The sequence below is a fragment of the Sinohyriopsis cumingii genome, chromosome 10, assembly GCF_028554795.1.
Source record: "Sinohyriopsis cumingii isolate HCF-2022 chromosome 10, ASM2855479v2, whole genome shotgun sequence".
In the NCBI taxonomy this organism is placed as follows: domain Eukaryota; kingdom Metazoa; phylum Mollusca; class Bivalvia; order Unionida; family Unionidae; genus Sinohyriopsis; species Sinohyriopsis cumingii.
In genome coordinates this window covers 70,965,924-70,983,450 of record NC_142970.1, presented here as the reverse complement: position 1 = coordinate 70,983,450, position 17,527 = coordinate 70,965,924, and positions in this window count along the sequence as shown.

Genomic DNA, 17,527 nt, shown 5'->3' with positions numbered 1-17,527 from the left:
CTGGCATTATCAATCTCGACAACAAAGATGGTCCGGGAACTCACTGGGTTGCTTACGCGATCGATCCACGTGGAATTATCTATTTTGATTCGTACGGTTTAGCACCGCCAGTTGAGTTTCTCAAGTATGTCAGCAGATTTTCTAATGTTCCAGTGTGGCAGTCGACGTTACCAACACAAACATTAATTGATCCGCCCATTTGTGGGAGGGAGGTTTTAAATGTTCTTGATGCAATCTCAAGAAATCCAGCAACTCCTCCTCATAAAGTAGTGTATGAATATACCGCATCGAGAAATGCTAGCATTTGAAAAACAGCAATAAGAATAATGGTGGATATTTACGGAAGACCTTTCACACGAGGAGGTAAACCAAGCACAGATGCTGATCTCTCAAAATATGCGACCAAAGATGAAGTCGATAATCTTTTGAATATAGCTGGAGTTGACCCAGATGAAGTTGCTATTTTCCAAGACAGGCAAGGAAAACTAAGAACGAGCAACATTAAGTGGAATGATATAATTCGCAGAGTTCTTGGAGCTACCAAGGATAACTTCGTTGCATTTAGTGATGGCGGCCGGATCAAGGACTCGAATATATCAATCGCAAGCATCAAAGACAGTATTGATAAAGGTGTTGATAAATGTGTGAAAAAAGCCGGTGACACGATGACAGGCGAACTCAGCATGAGCGGCAACAAAATAACCGCGTTAGCGAATCCCGAATCCGACCAGGATGCGTCAAACAAACAATACGTGGACATCGTCAACGGTAAACTAAATACGCTGCGTGCAGAGCATGATGTTCACGTGGGCGCGTTTACAAGATTTCGAAGAAACTTCGTAAAAACTGATGAGGTCGTGGATAAGTTCTTTGGGACTCCTCCAGTCGTCGATGTAAAACTCGCTGATGTAAAGACCGACATTAACACGATCAAACAAACACAGCAGGATATCGTATCGGGTATTCCTGATATCGTTAACAAAACCAGTTTGATTAAAGTTCCCACTGGAGTTACTCCGGGGCATATCACCAACATCGTATTCACGGTATCATCGGGATTCGCAACATGGTCACGACAAAATAACACTATCAAATATACAGCAACAGCCACCGGTGTTTACAGGTTGTCTGTGTTTTCAGCCGCTAAATTTGAAATCTTCACAACATATCCTTGGAGACATTCCACCGATAAGTATTCCGGGGTTTGCACTGTAATACTAAACAGCGGAACCGAGGAAACATTTATGCTTGAAGCCGAGGACGATAGTTTAACAGCAACATCTTACTGGTTTTGTTTGGAATTCGTCGCTGCAACGCCTCAATTGGTTACCGCGTAATTGAATAATGTCAACGACGCCAGATGCTCAACAATATCGATACAATCAAGTCCGTGAGTGGCAATCTGAGTTAAAAACTGTCATCGAAGTAACTAGTCAAAAAGTAAAAAAATACAAGCGCCGCATAACAGTGCTGGATATTATGGTTTATTCAGTATCTGCCGTTGTTGCATCTGCCGGAGCAATACTATCAGCGGTCACTCCGGTAACTGCAGCAGTCGCCGCCACGATCTGTGTTTCCGCGGCCACAACAACAGCTGGAGTTTTCGGCATCATAGCAAAAAAAATATCATCATGTGCTAACACAAAATTACACGATTACACGACAAAATTAAATACAGCCACGACCGCATATCAGAAATTATCATCGCTGATATCATCATCGTTAGACGTGCAAAGTAGCGACGCTACGATATCAGATTCTGAATTCAAACTAATGTCAGATGCGTACAATGACTATTTGAAAACTAAACAAATAAATAATGTCAATAGAACTGCTTCAACAAATAGTCACAAACACAACACCGGTAAGGACCACAATGATCTCAGTGTCCTCGACGACACCAGAATTCGGTATTAATTTTCGAACTCCAATTCCAGTGAGTGAAATCGCGTTAGCAAAGCTCAGTGTGAATCACAGCTGGCCCAATGTTAGGTCGGCATCATTTGGTGGTCTGCAGCCAAATAATTCATTCGTGTTCGGGAAAAGCAAAGCCGACTCCGGCGAACAGGGTGAACTTGACTGGAATACAATTACACTTCCCACTGGGAGTTATCAGATCGAAGAAATCAATAATGAGATACAACGCCAAATAAAACGAATCACCGGCAAGGAAGCCAAAATATCTATAACAGCTCATGAACCAACGCTGTCTGCGGTCATTGAAATCTCAACGCCAGGATACGCCGTGGATATTTATAACAGCTCAATCCGAACATTATTAGGATGGCCAAAGGCCCCCGAGGTTAAACCTCGTCCACCAAAACCTGAAAAATCGGATTTTATGACCTATAAAGAAGCACTACACGACCTCGAGTACAATTATTATTTACTCCTTGCAGATCAATTACTAGCAAGAAAAAGTACTTTAATGCCCGATACTTGGAGTATAGAAGCTCCACGTGTTAAGGGGGGGCAGGAGCTCCGTGTTTACCGTCTAGATGATATAGAATCTGAATTATTTATTCCGATCAATCTAGTACATAAACAACAGCTACAACTCCTGCGAGTATATTTCCAAGATTATATTTCTGATTTAACAAGTCCGCGTGATAATATTATCACAACCATAGAAAAACTAAACAAACTCGCATCGGCCATGGAAACTATAAATCTAAGAATAATTCAGGCTTTACTGGATCTTAAAGACTATATCGATGATAATTATAGACAGATAGCCAGAGCAGATTTTGCAATTAAATATGGTATTCAAGTGAATGATATTTCAGATTTTAAATTTCCTGGATATAACGTGCCCGAGCTGAGAAAATCAGTCTCTGATCTCATCGATCAATCTTTCGAAGATATTCTTGCCGCGTACGAACGAATAAAACCACAACCTGTTATTCTCAAGCACGACAACAGTACAGCATCCGATGGCAGACACATCTCACCCGGGATCGTAAATATCACAGATGTTATTGCGGTCAATCTTGTATGTGACGTCATCGATGGCAGTTACAGCGCATCAGATACTACGACGGCACAACAGGGGTTTATCCTGTATACGTTCACACCAAGAGACCCCCCTGGTTTTCTGATTGTGCAAGAACCAATCAATCCGGTCTATCTACGGTGTCATAACCCGTGGTTGTCAACGATAAATTTCAAACTCACCGACCAGAGGGGGAATTTGTTGGACCTGCGTGACGAGACTGTTAGTATAAACTTACTGGTGAAGTCCTAAGTCAAGGGATCCATAATATTTGTAATAGTTTTTTTTTCTGCACTGATCCATTTTCGTCATTTTATCGTGCAAATACCCTATCAAAACCAGCATAAGTTATCGTTGAAAGTGCTAGCACGCATTTAAAAAAAAACGGTTGTGTATAATGTATCAACCCGAGTACATTCATGCACGAGTTCATATTCATGATAAGCAAATTCTTTACGAGGCAATAAAAACCGCATTTCAAATACAGACATTCCCAGAACAGTATTTCCCCGTTAAAATAGTTATTGACGTGTATGGTGACGAAGACTTCTTGTTAACTCCGTCACAATTAACAGAGCTACAGCAAAATCATATGATCATAGTTTGGTGTCAACGAGAACAGATTATGAACTATTCTCATTCCTGTATTGATGTTGAAACGCTTAAGCAAATCCTGAAAATCTGAAAGCGCCCTTCACTTGAGAAACTCTTTGAGTTTCCAAGGGCAAAAAAAATAATACACTTTTTTTTTTACCCGTGGAAATGTGCTTTACACTCCAAGCGGGGGGGGGGGGGCGCTAGCGTTCTCAGGTTCTACTTTCACTTTGTGCTGTGAGTCACACGCTATGCGGTTTATACTTCCTTGTCGGCCTCGTAGTCAGAAACACTAGTATTTTTGTCAGAAATGCAAGGCATTTCCGTGTCTAGATTCTTTATATAACCTTTTAACCGTCTCACCCTGGTGCTAATTAATTTTCGAGTCTCATACTCTTGTGACAATCCAAGACGAATCTTCTCAACTGCACGGCACAGTGGAATAAATTCAGATACCTGATTTTCAGTTATCCCGGCAAGTGATCTGTAAACACGATCTTGCAAACCCTTAATGAACCTATAACGAGCAGGGAGATTGTTCTTCCCCAAGCGTGATAGCTCATTCAAGGATTCAAAATCTGACATAATTGTTTCAGTGTCTAGTAAAATATTAAAACCTCGCTGTTGTAATTCTTTAATTTCAACAAGTATGGTATTTATATTTTCGTGATTCATATTATTATATATTTTTATATTTTTAATAGAAACACTTTGCATGAGAAACGCTAGCTTTCCAAAACAAAACGAGACAGTCGGAAACATTTATCCCCTGCAAGGGCCTAGATCGTCAAATAACGTTCTAGAACCCCACGAGGACTGCTTCCGACATGACAATACAACATGTAACACGAAACACTTTATCCCCTGCAAGAGCCTCTAGATATCTATAGGCTCAAGAGGACGTGTTTAGTGAATTGACAAGGACAAACATATAACACGTAACTTATCCTAAGGACGGACCCCTCTGACTGCCAAGTGACTCAGAGGCACATTTATTTACAAGACGAGACAGCCCTGGCTTCTAGGATCGAGTTCTCTAGCAGGCCCGGCAAACATTTATTTGACAACACAAACAACCTTTACCTCTGATTCGAGTATCACAGCAAGCAAAGGTACAATGAACATGTAATCTTATCCTAAGAGACGGTACAGAACAGACAACCTTTACCTCTGATTCGAGTATGACAGCAAGTAAAGGCACAATGAACATGTAATCTTATCCTAACTTATCCTAAGACCTTATCCTATGACGACACAAACATACACAGGTGGGTCATTTTCTACGGTCAGCAGCAGAGCAAAACCATCCATTGAATCGACCATTGGATGGTGCACAAAAGACACCCGCCATTGGCGGATTAAATTTATGGTTTTGCTTGCGCGTGCTGACTTTCGATCGACCCAAAGGTCTTAGGGAGCGATTTCGTATATAACCCAACTGTTACTTGCGAGTTGGAAATTCGCTCTAGCAGTGGGCGGGACTTGTTTAAAATATTTTAATTGTATGTTTTCTTAAGCGCGGTCATATAACAAGCACAGAAGAGCAAAACAGTCGGATATATTCAGTAAAACGAGGATATTGTTTGTAAAAAAATATATATTCTACGGTAAATAAATGATTACATGTTATGAACTCGATAAAATATTTTATCAAGGTGGCTTTCTTAGGGGGAGCAAATCCTCTGACCAGCAACGACAACTCTGCAAAGCGTTACACACTCTCGGAGGAGTTATCGTCGTTTGTGTCAACGATAAGAGTTATATAACAGAATGAAATCTTCTGTTTGAGCTTCTTTGAAAATGCTGTTTTGTAGATCCCATCTGCGACATGCTGTACAGAAGGTGGACAAATACCGAAATACCTACCGGCTGCGCTCATTGATTGAAATATTATTTCTTCACGAGTCTCAACATTCACAGATTTCACTGCTCTTCTTATAGCTGTTTTACATTTAACTCTTCCTCGTATGGTATTCTTGCTCTGAGTGATCGCTTGAAGGTTTTCAATACTGTTATCAAGTCTGTTCCCGTTAATATGATCAATGACAAGGCCTTTAGGGATCTCTCCGTTAAAAACCTCATAGACGAAACGATGACATAAATACCTCCCTTTCCTAACAGTAAATCTTAAATAACCAGCATTATCAACTGTACCAACTTGTTTCCTCAGCCTGTAGTTTCTCACTATGCCATCTCGGTTTGCCTCATAATTTGGAATAGTTGGATGTCGGACGAATTCTTGATTCATTATACTATAAGCAAATCATTGTCTAATTCATAATTTGTCTGAAAACTTATTTATGTAATCACGCTCGCATTTGAGAGCGTTATCACAGTCTGGATTTTTTTTATCATAATACCGTTTTAGTTCTCGATAGCGTTTTCCACCACACGCTGAACATAATTGCGTTTTTCCTCGTACTCCAATGCCGCATCTGATACACGGTATCGGTCCTAGACTCCCACCGCGGACCTGTTGAGCATGTTGTCCACAGTATTCGCCTCTGCAGGGTTTGCTACACGGCGCTGATGAATTTAGTTTGATCCACTTGCATTGGTTCATCATATAATATATTTGTCTATTTAAATATTTGTCTTAATTATAATAATGGGTTTTGAAAGACTATCCAGAATAAAACCCATATCAGGTTCTAGATTCGATCTTGACCGGTTAACCGCTGATCCACGACGAAGAGAGTTAGCAGAGGTAATTGGTGTTATCAAGAATGCCAAAGAAGAGTTTCGTCGTGATGGTGCCGCACACACGTGGTCTTCGTATAAAATTATCCTCGGAAACGCGAGCATTTCTCGTGACCGTATCATTGATGCTACCATGAACGATACAATCGCGCGTAACATAATTGGGTATCTCGACGATAGAAGATATTTCGTACAGATAAAATTTATTGTTGGAGTCGGCGAGGGAACGTGGATTATCAGAGACAAACTAGACCCTGTTCTTGATGCCAGAGGCGTTCGTGGAAAAACCGTTCTGTTAAGTAAAGACTCAAAACCGGGAGTACTTGTTGGGATTGATATACCATATTATGCCAGAGCGTATCCTGTGACCGCAGTTGTTTATGGAATTTATCCGATGAAGAAACCACGCGTTGATAAACTCAAACCGATGAAGGTGTCGGTGTTGAATTGTGTAGCTGAGCGAGTAATGGAACATTTTAAAAATGCAATGCGAGGAAACGGCCTAACACCGCTAAGACAAACTAAAATAACAGCGTGGGCGACACGAGTAGCGGATAAAGGAGCGTCAATAAATGATGTTGCTGAGCTAGAGCGATTACTAAAATTTCCTATAACGGTTTCATCGTTAACCGGTGAGGTATTGTATGAGTGTAAATACAATTCCCGTGGAACACCAATAACTATTATCGATCATAACAGTCACGCCTGGACTGACTCGGTTAGGATATTTCCGCAAGACCGTGTTGTGAAGTATTATCCGGAATTGCAAAGCAATTCTGGGAGCATGTTTGATTTTATTTATCAGATAAGTAAAACCGATCCAGTGTCTGTGTGGTTATTCAGAAGTAGCGAAGATGGAGAATATGATCAGTTTGTGAGACCCAACGGGGAAATATACAGAACAATGGCGTTACAGCAGGAAATGAAAAAACTCGCAGAAAAATATCATGCTGGCAACACTGATACGTTACTGACACACTGTTTTACTGTCCCGGGTGTTGTCGCGCATGTAGCCCGGGAACGAAATTCATGGAGACCAACTCCGAAAAGTTTTCTTGCTGATATCCAGCAGAGCTGTGTCGAATACGGACACGGCGGTTTGTGGAATACTCAGTATGATCACCGCGGTATGATATCCGTGGACATGACGGCGTGTTATCCAGGAAGTTTCCTTGGGCGTGGAGAATGCAGCGAATATTTTAAACGGTTTGGCCACGCTGGCAATACCATGACAAGAGTAGCTGTCAACGGTGTTTTACCCGATTTTGACTTGACCGGATTTGCTTGTGTGTCGTCGTTTAAATTCGCTAAGGATTTACATCCTGTGTGTTATGTTTGGTTTGGCAGACATTTCGTTGAGAAGCGATGGGCACCGATAGTGTTATTGCGATACATGCTTGACAGTCGAATACTGTTGTCGCTGACGGTCAGCGAAGCGATTATATGTTATTGTCGTCAAACCGAAGTTTGGTTGCCAACTCCAACGCCGGTTACGTTAGAAGAAGTCATCGAAGATTGGTCACGAGAATATCCAGAAACTTCTATCGACGCTATCATCAAGAAAGCTCCTGAAGTACTTAAAAGCAAACTCAGAAATGATGAAAGCACAGCAAAAGAGCTAGGACGAAGAATAATAGGGAAATTCACTCAAGGTGGAGCGTATGATCATAAACAACATCACAGTCGATTAATCATGGACAAGACTGAATTGGATCTTATTGTCGCTGATGCAGCCACGAACAACATGTTCTGTAACCGCAAAGATGTGTTTCTGTCAAACGGGGAAAAACTAGGGACTGTTTTTAGTTATATTGACGGAGAATCATCTCAGTACACACATTTGAGATCTTCGATGCTAGCTTATGTATCCATAAATTTGTTGTCGATGATTAATAGATTCCCTGTTGTCGCAGTGAGAGTTGCAACGGATTCATTTTATATTGATAAAAAACACTCAGCGCTGTTGGATAATGTTATATCGGATGATCCATCGTGGGGCTCGTGGAGAATAAAGAATGAAATGTTACAAGGATATTGTGAATCAGCTGACGTTGAAATCGTGGATGAGTATCGCAGCGCAGAAATGTCTTCGACGGTTTCGTTGTCTCCGCCGGTGCACGATCCTGTTACAAGACACAAAACAGTTTATCTGAACGGCCCTGGTGGTTCTGGTAAGACAACTCGGGCGATTGAATTATTTCGCGGTTCTGACTTGGTCGTGCTGACTCCCACACACAGACTTGCCAGGGAGATGAGACAACGGGATGTTAACGCGTGCACGTATCACAGTTTTTTCAAATACAGCGGCGGCACGTGGACACCTGAACGAATGGGTAAGAAATATATTCCCGAGAAAATCATCTGGGATGAGATAGACACTGTGCCGTTAGATATATTAAAACAGTTTCTGGATTGGTTGCAAAAGAAAAATACCGCAGTGGTGATGTGCGGCGATCATGGTCAACCACCCCCATTTACAGGTGAATCTCCACACGAGTGGCTGAAAACTTTTGTAGATTATTATGAGGAAATAACTAACGATGTTAGAGCACTCGATGAAACGCTGAAAGAGTTTAAGGCACTGATCAGGCTACAAACCAATAAAGTCCAGTGTGAGATAATGCGTGAAATAATTCCAGAGACTTCGCTGAGCGACTTTTGGGAAACGTGGAAACCAGGTGATTTAATTGTGGCAAGTAGAAAGATAGTCAGGGACACACTTCAGCAGCGGTTATTTCAGTTACATCAGAAGAAATTTCCCATGTTGCCAGTGCCGTTGTGTTATAGACCAGCTGATACGCGATTGCAGAATATTGATGTTGATATTCCAGGGCGCCTGACTGCGTCGGGTCCGGAGAAACAGAATTTAGTATTAAATGATATTGTCACAGTTGATGTTGATGCTGTTGAACAGGCACTGAAAATGAGCAAATCCCCGTGGACGCTAGGATACGCTATGACCATCCACAGTTCGCAGGGACTAACTATTTCAGATACAACAGTTTGGATTGTTGATGATCGCATCGAGTGGTCAAATTTAGTTTATTTAGCCGTGTCAAGAGTAAGAAGGATAGGTCAGTTACGAAGAATTGTATTAGATGATGTTGTCAACGACAGCTCAATCGCTGATGACACAATAAGAAAGAAATTAGCCGGTTACAAACAGAGCGACAAAAAAAATGGTAGAGAGTTTGATCCCAAACAAAGTTTGGATGTTGAATTTGTAATACAATTACAACAACAGCAGAATAATCACTGTGCGAGTTGTAATTGTTTATTGCTGTGGCAGTATTCGAAAAACGACCCAAGGCAATTCACCGTAGATAGAATAGATAGCAGTCGCGGTCATACACGTGAAAATGTGATGTTGACCTGTCTTGAGTGTAACCGACGCAGAGGTGTTGCTGCAGTTATTTAAATGATTGAATCACTTCAGTGCGGATCACTTTAGTGATCGGGGTGGTAATTGTGTATCCTCGGGAATCACCTGAAGTTGCTCGCGTTTAAATCCGCGTTGAGGAGCAGTCGAATCTAATCTGTAGATTGCGTTTCTCCCAGTTGATCTGGTTATGCTGGATATCTTATGTGTAGTAACACTCCATGTGGGATCGGTTGCTCTTTTTTTTCCTCCTTCTAGTTCGCCTGGTTCGTATAAATACCTAACGGTGACATTACCCAGCAGTGGGGACGCTAGCGTCCCTGGCTGCGTTGAAACATTTTGTTGCTGTTGTCCGCGTTCACTGACGCGGGGTATATATTTTTTTGTGATTGCATTTACAGGTCTCATGTTTGTTGTTCTGGTAATTTCATTATTCAGTGCGGCTATCACGTTTGGCAGTCTTGCAACCCATTCACGAGATCTCGTATCGTAAATGAATTCCCTCGCGTACTGGTATCCGAATAATCTCTCAGCGAGTGTTCTATTAAATCGCTCAACAATTGCCTGATCCCGATGAATTTCAGTATGTCCTCGTCGTATGGTAACGTTATGCTGCTTTGTCAGTGATGACACCGCGCCCTGAAATTCCTTGCCAGGATCAACTTGTAATAATCGTGGCCAGTTTAGAGGTCCTCGTTGATAAATTCGTTTAAACGCAGAGGCGACTTCGGACGCTGTTTTAGTCGCTAACGGTTCTGCTTCTTTGTATCTACTGGCAACATCAACTACTGTTAGCGCGTATTTGTATATTTTTCTACGGACAGTATCATGAGGCAGGAATAGTATGTCAGCCTGATGAACTTCATTGGGCACACTAACATCAAAATGTGCAAAGTTGATTTGTCGAGGTGGTGGTAAGTAGATTTGCCATATTGCTTGTTTTGATAGCCAATTTTTGGCAACCTCGCGTGTTACTGATGCCGCGTTGGCGAGTTTATTAATTGCTGAGTTACCTCTCCAGTATCCGATTGGGGAATAATAAATCGCTTGCATTTTTATTTAATTATCCAGCGCCTAATACTAATTTAGATTTCATCGCTGATCTTACTAACCAATTAGCGAGTGACTCCTTAAATGATTTATTTTTTATGGCGCTTAGTGCATGAATTAATTTCACATCCGCGATATGCCTGTCTTGTAGATCTTTACTTCGATAAGCAACATCATGTATGTGACACGCTGCGTCGATAGCGTTTATCGGATACTCTCCCGGTTTTGGTTTAGATTGTTCATCAAGTCTGATATCTAGTCGGGTCCCTGGACCGCAGTAATTGTATCCTGGGAGATGTTTTTCTCCGGGATACTTTGCCCAGGGAGTTCCGGGGAGCTTTCCAAGTTTGGCTGCAATGTCACCTCCGCTAAATTCTCGCTTTTTTTTTGAAATCTAAATTTTTTTGTGCCACATCGCGTACACTTACCAGAAAGTGCTTGTCTGTTATTTTTTGTTGTAATGGTTGTTAGATCATTCGTAGGGGTTCGTGCCTTACACTTCACACAATATAGATCCATAATTATTATTCTTTATATACAAATGGAAATTACAGATTTTTCTGCGACAAAAAAGAAAGAGCCAGTTAAGCATAATTCAGTGCTACCAAACTCTATCCGCGCGATTATAATTGGGCCATCCGGTTCAGGTAAAACACAGCTGTTGCTGAACTTGATAATGAAGTGGATGAAATGGGATAAACTGTATTTGATAGCTCCATCTGTAGATGATCAACGATGCTATAACGTTATAAAAGATTTTAATGAGAGTGCAAGCGCGCTGAGTAAAGACGGTGAGGATGTTGTTGAATTTATCACTGATATCGAAGAAGCCCCCAGCGTCGAGGATCTTGATGAATCAATTAACAACCTAGTAGTGTATGATGATGTTATGTTGGACAAGCAAAAAAATCCCGCAAGAATATTTTCCCGGGGACGTCACAAAAACACTGATGTGATTTATGTTACTCAGCGTTATACACAAATTCCTAAAGTAATCAGGGATAATTGTAATCTTCTTGCGATATTCAATGGAGTTGATACACATACACTGAGAAATATTCATCAAACCTGGTGTGGTGGCGATATGGATTTAAATAAATTTAAAAATTTCTTCAGTCATGCTCAAAGAAAACCTCACGGATTTGTGACAATAAATTTACACGATCCCAGAACAAGATACCGTATTGGACTTGATACACTATTTGCAACATAAAAATGTTTTTCCTTGGAAACTCATTTCCCAGAGCAGCAGAGGGGATGGACCCGACCCATGGATTTTTCAATAACGACCCCGCCACGGAAACTGTTTCAGATTTATTGAAGTAACCCAAGTTGTCAGTGCAAACTCAACGAGTTTGTCCCTGGAAACTCTTTGAGTTTTCGGGGGACATTTTTTTTTGTCCTGTATTCTGAATAGAAGGGTTTATTTCGTCGAAATAAGCCCTCTATCGAGGAATAGTTTCCTGGAGGGGTTTATTGTGCAAAAAGTTTCGGTCTGTACAGCCCCTCTGCTGCTACTTTATCCGGTTTTGGAACTGCAATATGTCACGCAATTTTTTTCTTTTAACGTTAGATTTACAGTTTTTCAGAAAAAAGACAATCACACGGCTTTTTTTAAGAATGAAACAAATGACATTGCACTGTATAACCCTGCCTATGGTTAACTCTGAATTCTAAAGTCAAAACATGGTTTCAGGAAAAAATGTAACAATGTTTGTCCTATATTCTCTCAGTTTACACTGAGGATAGGACGAACATTGTTACATTTTTTCCTGAAACCATGTTTTGACTTTAGAATTCAGAGTTAACCATAGGCAGGGTTATACAGTGCAATGTCATTTGTTTCATTCTTAAAAAAAGCCGTGTGATTGTCTTTTTTCTGAAAAACTGTAAATCTAACGTTAAAAGAAAAAAATTGCGTGACATATTGCAGTTCCAAAACCGGATAAAGTTAAGATACCAGAATTGTGCAAACTCAAGCTTTTATTTCATACAAAGATTTACTGATGGAAGAAAAAAAATCGTTCTACAATTTTTTAGAGTGTAAACTTTTGAAAAAAATGACATGACGAACAGTTCACGTAATTATGGTGACTACTGATCACAATTTTGGAGAGGTATCTTCAAACGGTAACATATTCCATTAGGGTATAAATCAAAACTACAATGAGAGAGAGAGAGAGATCGAGAGATCATGTATTCCTACTTTAAAAATATGACGACACGTACGTTTGTTTTTATGGCACATTTTCCTTATGAAAGTTTCAAAGAAACACTCATTCCATTTACATAAGATAAGAGAAGAATTCTTTATTTCAGACTACATAGTCTATACATCTAAATTAAAATATAGATATAAAGTAAAATCACTGAAAACATAAAAGAACATATAGAACATTACACAATCACATCCATAGAAAAAATACATCCTTTACAAAAAATATCACAAGAGTGAACTGAAGACGCATGTAATTGAAGAGTGACCACAGAAAAGTACATCCAAACAAGTCGTGCTATATTTCGTAACATGACTAACATAATTTCCATGAGCCGCTCATGGCGTGATCATTTGTGTTTTAGTTTTATTGTTTGTGAAGTGACTAATGGTCAGGTACAGAAAAACGTGTCTGATCATCTCACGGTGCGAATAACAAGTGAAACCAATTTGAAGCTAAGGCGGTGGAAAATATCGACTGACCAATGAAGTCACTTACAATGTGTAACACATTGTTTGATTGTAAATTCAGGGCAAGTAGAGTAGCGACCAGCCGCAGAATAAAAAAAACACGTCCGATCTTGTCGCTGTGCGAAAAGGTACTGAAGTCAATTCGAAGCGAAAGCGGTAAGAAAATAAGTATAGCCAATGAAATCGTTTATGATGAGTGATGCATTGGGGTTTTATTAAAGGTAGTGTGGCAAAATAATACCAACGCAAGTGTGCTATTACCATTGCAGTGCAGACAGATTGGAGTGTAAACGTACAAACCCTTTGTTGCGTATTGTACCATTTCTTCTTGCCACGTCAAATATTAAACGGCCACAGTACTGGTTCGCGTTTTGAAACTGACAAACATTTTTAATCTTACTCAAACATTTTGACAAGCACACTCACATCAATAGAGACAGAATTGTAAAATATCGGTTAGCCAATGAAGTCACTTACAATGTGTAACACATTGTTTGGTTGTAAATTCAGGGCTTGTTGACAGTAGTGTAGCGACCAGCCGCAGAATAAAAAAAAACACGTCCGATCTTGTCGCTGTGCAAAAAGGTACTGAAGTCAATTCGAAGCGAAAGCGGTAAGAAAATAAGTATAGCCAATGAAATCGTTTATGATGAGTGATGCATTGGGTTTTTTTTAAGGTAGTGTGGCAAAATAATGCCAACGCAAGAGCGCTGTTACCATTGCAGTACAGACAGATTGGAGTGTAAACATACAAACCCTTTGTTGCGTATTGTACCATTTCTTCTTGCCACATCAAATATTAAACGGCCACAGTACTGGTTCGCGTTTTGAAACTAACAAACATTTTTAATCTTACTCAAACATTTTGACAAGCACACTCACATCAACAGAGACAGAAGTGTAAAATATCGGTTAGCCAATGAAGTCAATTACAATGTGTAACACATTGTTTGGTTGTAAATTCAGGGCAAGTAGTGTAGCGACCAGACGCAGAATAAAAAAACACGTCCGATCTTGTCGCTGTGCGAAAAGGTACTGAAGTCAATTCGAAGCGAAAGCGGTAAGAAAATAAGTATAGCCAATGAAATCGTTTATGATGAGTGATGCATTGGGGTTTTATTAAAGGTAGTGTGGCAAAATAATACCAACGCAAGTGTGCTATTACCATTGCAGTTCAGACAGATTGGAGTGTAAACGTACAAACCCTTTGTTGCGTATTGTACCATTTCTTCTTGCCACGTCAAATATTAAACGGCCACAGTACTGGTTCGCGTTTTGAAACTGACAAACATTTTTAATCTTACTCAAACATTTTGACAAGCACACTCACATCAATAGAGACAGAATTGTAAAATATCGGTTAGCCAATGAAGTCACTTACAATGTGTAACACATTGTTTGGTTGTAAATTCAGGGTTTGTTGACAGTAGTGTAGCGACCAGCCGCAGAATAAAAAAAAAACACGTCCGATCTTGTCGCTGTGCAAAAAGGTACTGAAGTCAATTCGAAGCGAAAGCGGTAAGAAAATAAGTATAGCCAATGAAATCGTTTATGATGAGTGATGCATTGGGTTTTTTTTAAGGTAGTGTGGCAAAATAATGCCAACGCAAGAGCGCTGTTACCATTGCAGTACAGACAGATTGGAGTGTAAACATACAAACCCTTTATTGCGTATTGTACCATTTCTTCTTGCCACATCAAATATTAAACGGCCACAGTACTGGTTCGCGTTTTGAAACTAACAAACAGTTTTAATCTTACTCAAACATTTTGACAAGCACACTCACATCAACAGAGACAGAAGTGTAAAATATCGGTTAGCCAATGAAGTCAATTACAATGTGTAACACATTGTTTGGTTGTAAATTCAGGGCAAGTAGTGTAGCGACCAGACGCAGAATAAAAAAAACACGTCCGATCTTGTCGCTGTGCGAAAAGGTACTGAAGTCAATTCGAAGCGAAAGCGGTAAGAAAATAAGTATAGCCAATGAAATCGTTTATGATGAGTGATGCATTGTTTTATTTAAAAGGTAGTGTGGCAAAATAATGCCAACGCAAGAGCGCTGTTACCATTGCAGTACAGACAGATTGGAGTGTAAACGTACAAACCCTTTGTTGCGTATTGTACCATTTCTTCTTGCCACATCAAATATTAAACGGCCACAGTACTGGTTCGCGTTTTGAAACTGACAAACATTTTTAATCTTATTCAAACATTTTGACAAGCACACTCACGTTGTCGAGTAGCGTAGTTTTCTGGAGTACGTACGTGTCCCAGCGACACAGTGCCGTCTCTAGCTCTCTTGAAGACACCAACTGTCTGTTTTATTTTTCTTGCAACTATTTTCTTTTGTGGTAGGGTTTGAATCGAAGGGTCGTCAAGATGCATGAGGTGTTTAAGACGCAACGCTGTCGTTGGGTTCCTATATGCTTGGCTTTCACTTGCCTTGTGAAATATACCAAGTCATTGTCACAACGAGAGGTAGAGAGGGTATATATGGAAAGAATGAACTTGGTTAAATCATTTCTGAATCAGCAATCGAGATGAAACGATCGCACGATTTCAGTGAGAGAGAAGAAGAACGTAAGAGGCAGCGAAGTGACGTATCGCCTCACACACGAAAAGAAGTGTTCGCTCAAATAGAAGACATGAGCGAACCTGAACCAACACCTTCCACGTCTGCGACCAGACAGAGAGAGTCTACTCCAAACCAAAGTTCACCAGTCAACCCTGAAAAGTACTATCACATTCGAGAGACGGAAAAGCGCTCCTCTAGAAAATTTAGAACCACGGCTTACACCTACACGGTGAAGTTTAAAGATTTCAAGTCCGACGTACCGTTGGAGAAAGCAGAAGGGTTCATCACCGAGATGTGGGATTCTTTGCTCACCACACTCAAGCGACAATGTCAACCCAAAGAAGACGATCGCTTGACACTATCCATACAACACGACAGCTTGAAATCCCCTGTTTGGATCGAGTTTAGCAGACCCGCAGAACTGACCCCTTCCAAAGTCATGGACAAGATACAACAGGTGCAACAATCCAATGACAAGTTTGTCATCACCGATAGTAAAGCCACACTGAAAATGGCTCACGTCTCTCTTCCTCAAGGGACAGGACGCAAAAAGGTCTTATTGGTGGACGACCTTCGCAACACCAAAACAAGTCTCGTCCGAATTAACAACCCTCATGACCAGATGTGTTTAGCCCGTGCCATCGTGGTGGGACGAACCTATGCCAACAAGAACGACACGGTAGAATGGAAAAGAATCTGGAAAACTATTCAACAATCCGACCGAGCCAAACAACGAAATGAAGCAGAACTCCTGTTACAACAAGCCGGACTGTCCAAAGACACACCCTGTGGCATTCCTGAGATGCAAAAATTGCAAGATGCCCTAGCTCCACGCTACACCTTGAAAGTGCACCCTCAAGAAATGCGCGGGCCTCTGTTGTTTCGAGGCCAACATTTTAAGGACGGAAAATACATTCACCTTTATCATCACGATGAACATTTCGATACCATTACCAGTATCACTGCATTCCTGGGATATGTTTATTATTGTGAGAAATGTGACTATGGTTATAATAATCGAGAGCAACACAAACATTGTGGATGGAAATGCTCAGGATGTTTGGCCTCTCAACCCTGTCTGAGCGAAGAACCAGTGCCTTGTTCAACTTGTCTGCGCACGTTTGTCAGTCCTACCTGTTACCAACAACATTTGAAGACGCAAGGTTCACAGAAGAAATGCGCTTGTCAACTGCTGAGATTGTGCCCCGCGTGTGGACAAGGCATACGTACCAATAGCGTCAAGGCACACGTATGTTCAGGAAAGAAAAAATGTCACATTTGTCACCACATCGTGGACTTGGAACACCAATGTTACGTGCAAAAATACCAACCCCCACCAGAGAAAGAGGCCGGTCACAAGAAGAAAGGCAATTTCATCTTTTTCGATTTCGAATGCATGCAAGAGACTGGCATTCACATTCCTAATTTCTGCGTGGCTCATCGAGCGTGCGAGAAGTGTATTCAAGAACCTATCTTCAGTTATTGCCCTCACTGCAGCAAAATTCCTGGAGGGCGTGAAAAAATCTTTCGAGGACCAAAGACGCTAG